Below are 7500 nucleotides of genomic sequence, written 5' to 3'. Positions count from 1 at the left end.
GCACCTGGATAGTTCCCAGGGCGGTCTCGCCATCCAAGTACTAACCAGGCCCAAACCGGCTTAGCTTCCAAGATCAGACGAGATCGGGTATAGCCAGGATTGTATGGCCGTAAGTGAAGACTGCGGCAAAGAGGAGAGCTATTTAGAGATCAGCCAATCTAATCGCCAGTACATTATATAAGTAGGAAAGAAAACCCAAAAGCTTAAAGCACCTGGCATTCCTAGCCGGTCTCTCATCCAAGTCTAACCAGACTAAGCCTGCTAAGATTCAGAGATTGGGCATCGACTCTTTTTTTTTTTTTTTTTTTTTTTGGGCAGAAACTATTGATATTAATTTGTGAAATTTTCCAAAAAGTTTAAAGCACCTGGTATTCCCAGGCAGTCTCCCATCCATGTACTAACCAGGCCCAAACCTGCTAATATTCAGAAATCGGGCATTGACTCTATTTTTTGGCAAAATTATTATATACTAACTGAAAATTTCCAAAAAGCTTACAGCACCTGGTATTCCCAGGCGGTCTCCCATCCAAGTACTAACCAGGCCCAAACCTGCTTAGCTTCCGAGATCAGACGAGATCGGGCATAGCCAGGTTGGTATGGCCGTAAGCGAAGACTGCCGCAAAGAGAAGGCTATTTAGAGATCAGCCAATCTAATCGCCAGTACATTATATAAGTAGGAAAGAAAACCCAAAAGCTTAAAGCACCTGGTATTCCTAGCCGGTCTCTCATCCAAGTACTAACCAAACCTAAGCCTGCTAAGATTCAGAGATTGGGCATTGACTCTTTTTTTTGGCAAAATTATTATATAATTTATGAAATTTTCCAAAAAAGTTTAAAGCACCTGGTATTCCCAGGCAGTCTCCCATCCATGTACTAACCAGGCCCAAACCTGCTAATATTCAGAAATCGGCATTGACTCTATTTTTTGGCAAAATTATTATATACTAAGTGAAAATTTTCCAAAAAGCTTACAGCACCTGGTATTCCCAGGCGGTCTCCCATCCAAGTACTAACCAGGCCCAAACCTGCTTAGCTTCCGAGATCAGACGAGATCGGGTATAGCCAGGTGGTATGGCCGTAAGCGAAGACTGCCGCAAAGAGAAGGCTATTTAGAGATCAGCCAATCTAATCGCCAGTACATTATATAAGTAGGAAAGAAAACCCAAAAGCTTAAAGCACCTGGTATTCCTAGCCGGTCTCTCATCCAAGTACTAACCAGACCTAAGCCTGCTAAGATTCAGAGATTGGGCATTGACTCTTTTTTTTTTTTTTTTTTTGGCAAAATTATTATATAATTTGTGAAATTTTCCAAAAAGTTTAAAGCACCTGGTATTCCCAGGCAGTCTCCCATCCATGTACTAACCAGGCCCAACCTGCTAATATTCAGAAATCGGGCATTGACTCTATTTTTTTGCAAAATTATTATATTACTAGTGAAATTTTCCAAAAGTTTAAAGCACTGGTATTCCCAGGCAGTCTCCCATCCATGTACTAACCAGACCCAAACCTGCTAATATTCAGGAGACCGGCATTGACTCTATTTTTTGGCAAAATTTATTATATACTAACTAGAAAATTTCCAAAAAGCTTACAGCACCTGGTATTCCCAGGCGGTCTCCCATCCAAGTACTAACCAGGCCCAAACCTGCTTAGCTTCCGAGATCAGACGAGATCGGGGATAGCCAGGATGGTATGGCCGTAAGCGAAGACTGCAGCAAAGAGAGGGCTATTTAGAGATCAGCCAAATCTAATCGCCAGTACATTATATAAGTAGGAAAGAAAACCCAAAAGCTTAAAGCACCTGTATTCCTAGCCGGTCTCTCATCCAAGTACTAACCAGACCTAAGCCTGCTAAGATTCAGAGATTGGGCATCGACTCTTTTTTTTTTTTTTTTTTGCAAAATTATTATATAATTTGTGAAATTTTCCAAAAAGTTTAAAGCACCTGGTATTCCCAGGCAGTCTCCCATCCATGTACTAACCAGGCCCAAACCTGCTAATATTCAGAAATCGGGCATTGACTCTATTTTTTGGCAAAATTATTATATACTAAGTGAAAATTTTCCAAAAAGTTTAAAGCACCTGGTATTCCCAGGCAGTCTCCCATCCATGTACTAACCAGACCCAAACCTGCTAATATTCAGAGACCGGCATTGACTCTATTTTTTGGCAAAATTATTATATACTAAGTGAAAAATTTCCAAAAAGCTTACAGCACCTGGTATTCCCAGGCGGTCTCCCATCCAAGTACTAACCAGGCCCAAACCTGCTTAGCTTCCGAGATCAGACGAGATCGGGCATAGCCAGGTTGGTGTGGCCGTAAGCGAAGACTGCCACAAAGAGAAGGCTATTTAGAGATCAGCCAATCTAATCGCCAGTACATTATATAAGTAGGAAAGAAAACCCAAAAGCTTAAAGCACCTGGTATTCCTAGCCGGTCTCTCATCCAAGTACTAACCAGACCTAAGGCCTGCTAAGATTCAGAGATTGGGCATCGACTCTTTTTTTTTTTTTGGCAAAATTATTATATAATTTGTGAAATTTTCCAAAAAGTTTAAAGCAACCTGGTATTCCCAGGCAGTCTCCCATCCATGTACTAACCAGGCCCAAACCTGCTAATATTCAGAAATCGGGCATTGACTCTATTTTTTTGCCAAATTATTATATTACTAAGTGAAAATTTTCCAAAAAGTTTAAAGCACTGGTATTCCCAGGCAGTCTCCCATCCATGTACTAACCAGAACCCAAACCTGCTAATATTCAGGACCGCGCATTGACTCTATTTTTTTGGCAAAAATGATTATATGAGTAAGTGAAAAATTTCCAAAAAGCTTACAGCACCTGGTGGTGTTCCTAGGAAGGTCTCTCATCCAAAGTACTAACCAGATCCTAAGCCTGCTTAAGATTCAGAGGATTGGGGCTTGACTCTTTTTTTTTTTTGGCAAAATTATTATATAATTTGTGAAATTTTCCAAAAGTTTTAAAGCACCTGGTAATTCCCAGGCAGTCTCCCTCCCTTTATCCATGTACTAACCAGACCCAAACCTGCTAATATTCAGAGACCGGCATTGACTCTATTTTTTGGCAAAATTATTATATACTAAGTGAAAATTTCCAAAAAGCTTACAGCACCTGGTATTCCCAGGCGGTCTCCCATCCAAGTACTAACCAGGCCCAAACCTGCTTAGCTTCCGAGATCAGACGAGATCGGGTTAGCCAGGTTGGTATGGCCGTAAGCGAAGACTGCCGCAAAGAGAAGGCTATTTAGAGATCAGCCAATCTAATCGCCAGTACATTATATAAGTAGGAAAGAAAACCCAAAAGCTTAAAGCACCTGGTATTCCTAGCCGGTCTCTCATCCAAGTACTAACCAGACCTAAGCCTGCTAAGATTCAGAGATTGGGCATTGACTCTTTTTTTTTTTTTTTTTTGCAAAATTATTATATAATTTGTGAAATTTTCCAAAAAGTTTAAAGCACCTGGTATTCCCAGGCAGTCTCCCATCCATGTACTAACCAGGCCCAAACCTGCTAATATTCAGAAATCGGGCATTGACTCTATTTTTTGGCAAAATTATTATATACTAAGTGAAAATTTTCCAAAAAGTTTAAAGCACCTGGTATTCCCAGGCAGTCTCCCATCCATGTACTAACCAGACCCAAACCTGCTAATATTCAGAGACCGGCATTGACTCTATTTTTTGGCAAAATTATTATATACTAAGTGAAAATTTCCAAAAAGCTTACAGCACCTGGTATTCCCAGGCGGTCTCCCATCCAAGTACTAACCAGGCCCAAACCTGCTTAGCTTCCGAGATCAGACGAGATCGGGCATAGCCAGGTTGGTATGGCCGTAAGCGAAGACTGCCACAAAGAGAGGGCTATTTAGAGATCAGCCAATCTAATCGCCAGTACATTATATAAGTAGGAAAGAAAACCCAAAAGCTTAAAGCACCTGGTATTCCTAGCCGGTCTCTCATCCAAGTACTAACCAGACCTAAGCCTGCTAAGATTCAGAGATTGGGCATTGACTCTTTTTTTTTGGCAAAATTATTATATAATTTGTGAAATTTTCCAAAAAGTTTAAAGCACCTGGTATTCCCAGGCAGTCTCCCATCCATGTACTAACCAGGCCCAAACCTGCTAATATTCAGAAATCGGGCATTGACTCTATTTTTTTGCAAAATTATTATATAATTTGTGAAATTTTCCAAAAAGTTTAAAGCACCTGGTATTCCCAGGCAGTCTCCCATCCATGTACTAACCAGGCCCAAACCTGCTAATATTCAGAAATCGGGCATTGACTCTATTTTTTGGCAAAATTATTATATACTAAGTGAAAATTTTCCAAAAAGTTTAAAGCACCTGGTATTCCCAGGCAGTCTCCCATCCATGTACTAACCAGACCCAAACCTGCTAATATTCAGAGACCGGCATTGACTCTATTTTTTGGCAAAATTATTATATACTAAGTGAAAAATTTCCAAAAAGCTTACAGCACCTGGTATTCCCAGGCGGTCTCCCATCCAAGTACTAACCAGGCCCAAACCTGCTTAGCTTCCGAGATCAGACGAGATCGGGCATAGCCAGGTTGGTATGGCCGTAAGCGAAGACTGCCGCAAAGAGAAGGCTATTTAGAGATCAGCCAATCTAATCGCCAGTACATTATATAAGTAGGAAAGAAAACCCAAAAGCTTAAAGCACCTGGTATTCCTAGCCGGTCTCTCATCCAAGTACTAACCAGACCTAAGCCTGCTAAGATTCAGAGATTGGGCATTGACTCTTTTTTTTTTTTTTTTTTGCAAAATTATTATATAATTTGTGAAATTTTCCAAAAAGTTTAAAGCACCTGGTATTCCCAGGCAGTCTCCCATCCATGTACTAACCAGGCCCAAACCTGCTAATATTCAGAAATCGGGCATTGACTCTATTTTTTGGCAAAATTATTATATACTAAGTGAAAATTTTCCAAAAAGTTTAAAGCACCTGGTATTCCCAGGCAGTCTCCCATCCATGTACTAACCAGACCCAAACCTGCTAATATTCAGAGACCGGCATTGACTCTATTTTTTGGCAAAATTATTATATACTAAGTGAAAAATTTCCAAAAAGCTTACAGCACCTGGTATTCCCAGGCGGTCTCCCATCCAAGTACTAACCAGGCCCAAACCTGCTTAGCTTCCGAGATCAGACGAGATCGGGCATAGCCAGGTTGGTATGGCCGTAAGCGAAGACTGCCGCAAAGAGAGGGCTATTTAGAGATCAGCCAATCTAATCGCCAGTACATTATATAAGTAGGAAAGAAAACCCAAAAGCTTAAAGCACCTGGTATTCCTAGCCGGTCTCTCATCCAAGTACTAACCAGACCTAAGCCTGCTAAGATTCAGAGATTGGGCATTGACTCTTTTTTTTTTGCAAAATTATTATATAATTTGTGAAATTTTCCAAAAGTTTAAAGCACCTGGTATTCCCAGGCAGTCTCCATCCATGTACTAACCAGGCCCAAACCTGCTAATATTCAGAAATCGGGCATTGACTCTATTTTTTTGCAAAATTATTATATAATTTGTGATTTTCCAAAAAGTTTAAAGCACCTGGTATTCCCAGGCAGTCTCCCATCCATGTACTAACCAGGCCCAAACCTGCTAATATTCAGAAATCGGGCATTGACTCTATTTTTTGGCAAAATTATTATATACTAAGTGAAAATTTCCAAAAAGTTTAAAGCACCTGGTATTCCCAGGCAGTCTCCCATCCATGTACTAACCAGACCCAAACCTGCTAATATTCAGAGACCGGCATTGACTCTATTTTTTGGCAAAATTATTATATACTAAGTGAAAATTTTCCAAAAAGCTTACAGCACCTGGTATTCCCAGGCGGTCTCCCATCCAAGTACTAACCAGGCCCAAACCTGCTTAGCTTCCGAGATCAGACGAGATCGGCATAGCCAGGTTGGTATGGCCGTAAGCGAAGACTGCCGCAAAGAGAGGCTATTTAGAGATCAGCCAATCTAATCGCCAGTACATTATATAAGTAGGAAAGAAAACCCAAAAGCTTAAAGCACCTGGTATTCCTAGCCGGTCTCTCATCCAAGTACTAACCAGACCTAAGCCTGCTAAGATTCAGAGATTGGGCATTGACTCTTTTTTTTTTTGCAAAATTATTATATAATTTGTGAAATTTTCCAAAAAGTTTAAAGCACCTGGTATTCCAGGCAGTCTCCCATCCATGTACTAACCAGGCCCAAACCTGCTAATATTCAGAAATCGGGCATTGACTCTATTTTTTGGCAAAATTATTATATACTAAGTGAAAATTTTCCAAAAAGTTTAAAGCACCTGGTATTCCCAGGCAGTCTCCCATCCATGTACTAACCAGACCCAAACCTGCTAATATTCAGAGACCGGCATTGACTCTATTTTTTGGCAAAATTATTATATACTAAGTGAAAAATTTCCAAAAAGCTTACAGCACCTGGTATTCCCAGGCGGTCTCCCATCCAAGTACTAACCAGGCCCAAACCTGCTTAGCTTCCGAGATCAGACGAGATCGGGCATAGCCAGGTTGGTATGGCCGTAAGCGAAGACTGCCGCAAAGAGAAGGCTATTTAGAGATCAGCCAATCTAATCGCCAGTACATTATATAAGTAGGAAAGAAAACCCAAAAGCTTAAAGCACCTGGTATTCCTAGCCGGTCTCTCATCCAAGTACTAACCAGACCTAAGCCTGCTAAGATTCAGAGATTGGGCATTGACTCTTTTTTTTTTTTTTTGCAAAATTATTATATAATTTGTGAAATTTTCCAAAAAGTTTAAAGCACCTGGTATTCCCAGGCAGTCTCCCATCCATGTACTAACCAGGCCCAAACCTGCTAATATTCAGAAATCGGGCATTGACTCTATTTTTTGGCAAAATTATTATATACTAAGTGAAAAATTTCCAAAAAGCTTACAGCACCTGGTATTCCCAGGCGGTCTCCCATCCAAGTACTAACCAGGCCCAAACCTGCTTAGCTTCCGAGATCAGACGAGATCGGGCATAGCCAGGTTGGTATGGCCGTAAGCGAAGACTGCCGCAAAGAGAAGGCTATTTAGAGATCAGCCAATCTAATCGCCAGTACATTATATAAGTAGGAAAGAAAACCAAAAGCTTAAAGCACCTGGTATTCCTAGCCGGTCTCTCATCCAAGTACTAACCAAACCTAAGCCTGCTAAGATTCAGAGATTGGGCATTGACTCTTTTTTTTTTGGCAAAATTATTATATAATTATGAAATTTTCCAAAAAGTTTAAAGCACCTGGTATTCCCAGGCAGTCTCCCATCAATGTACTAACCAGGCCCAAACCTGCTAATATTCAGAAATCGGGCATTGACTCTATTTTTTGGCAAAATTATTATATACTAAGTGAAAATTTTCCAAAAAGCTTACAGCACCTGATATTCCAGGCGTCTCCCATCCAAGTACTAACCAGGCCCAAACCTGTTAGCTTCCGAGATCAG

General features: G+C 40.6%; 11 non-coding genes across 11 annotated transcripts; all 11 read right to left on the bottom strand.

Annotated features, from left to right (window-relative positions):
• Window positions 1-489: 489 nt before the first annotated feature.
• On the bottom strand, window positions 490-608 carry LOC113101429 (5S ribosomal RNA). The gene has a single exon (XR_003290092.1). It is a non-coding gene; the product is annotated as a 5S ribosomal RNA (ribosomal RNA).
• A 357-nt stretch (window positions 609-965) lies between these two features.
• Window positions 966-1083, bottom strand: LOC113101451 (5S ribosomal RNA). Its single transcript, XR_003290113.1, has one exon. It is a non-coding gene; the product is annotated as a 5S ribosomal RNA (ribosomal RNA).
• A 502-nt stretch (window positions 1084-1585) lies between these two features.
• Window positions 1586-1704, bottom strand: LOC113101446 (5S ribosomal RNA). Its single transcript, XR_003290108.1, has one exon. It is a non-coding gene; the product is annotated as a 5S ribosomal RNA (ribosomal RNA).
• Window positions 1705-2206: 502 nt separating this feature from the next.
• Window positions 2207-2325, bottom strand: LOC113101442 (5S ribosomal RNA). Its single transcript, XR_003290104.1, has one exon. It is a non-coding gene; the product is annotated as a 5S ribosomal RNA (ribosomal RNA).
• Window positions 2326-3120: 795 nt separating this feature from the next.
• On the bottom strand, window positions 3121-3238 carry LOC113101452 (5S ribosomal RNA). Its single transcript, XR_003290114.1, has one exon. It is a non-coding gene; the product is annotated as a 5S ribosomal RNA (ribosomal RNA).
• Window positions 3239-3739: 501 nt separating this feature from the next.
• Window positions 3740-3858, bottom strand: LOC113101428 (5S ribosomal RNA). Its single transcript, XR_003290091.1, has one exon. It is a non-coding gene; the product is annotated as a 5S ribosomal RNA (ribosomal RNA).
• A 630-nt stretch (window positions 3859-4488) lies between these two features.
• On the bottom strand, window positions 4489-4607 carry LOC113101475 (5S ribosomal RNA). The gene has a single exon (XR_003290135.1). It is a non-coding gene; the product is annotated as a 5S ribosomal RNA (ribosomal RNA).
• Window positions 4608-5109: 502 nt separating this feature from the next.
• On the bottom strand, window positions 5110-5228 carry LOC113101463 (5S ribosomal RNA). The gene has a single exon (XR_003290124.1). It is a non-coding gene; the product is annotated as a 5S ribosomal RNA (ribosomal RNA).
• A 625-nt stretch (window positions 5229-5853) lies between these two features.
• LOC113101461 (5S ribosomal RNA) lies at window positions 5854-5971 on the bottom strand. Its single transcript, XR_003290122.1, has one exon. It is a non-coding gene; the product is annotated as a 5S ribosomal RNA (ribosomal RNA).
• A 493-nt stretch (window positions 5972-6464) lies between these two features.
• LOC113101450 (5S ribosomal RNA) lies at window positions 6465-6583 on the bottom strand. Its single transcript, XR_003290112.1, has one exon. It is a non-coding gene; the product is annotated as a 5S ribosomal RNA (ribosomal RNA).
• Window positions 6584-6946: 363 nt separating this feature from the next.
• Window positions 6947-7065, bottom strand: LOC113101439 (5S ribosomal RNA). The gene has a single exon (XR_003290101.1). It is a non-coding gene; the product is annotated as a 5S ribosomal RNA (ribosomal RNA).
• Between the last annotated feature and the right edge of the window lie 435 nt (window positions 7066-7500).

This window comes from Carassius auratus, unplaced genomic scaffold (genome assembly GCF_003368295.1).
Source record: "Carassius auratus strain Wakin unplaced genomic scaffold, ASM336829v1 scaf_tig00217603, whole genome shotgun sequence".
Taxonomy (NCBI): domain Eukaryota; kingdom Metazoa; phylum Chordata; class Actinopteri; order Cypriniformes; family Cyprinidae; genus Carassius; species Carassius auratus.
This window is presented reverse-complemented; position numbering and strand designations above follow the sequence as displayed.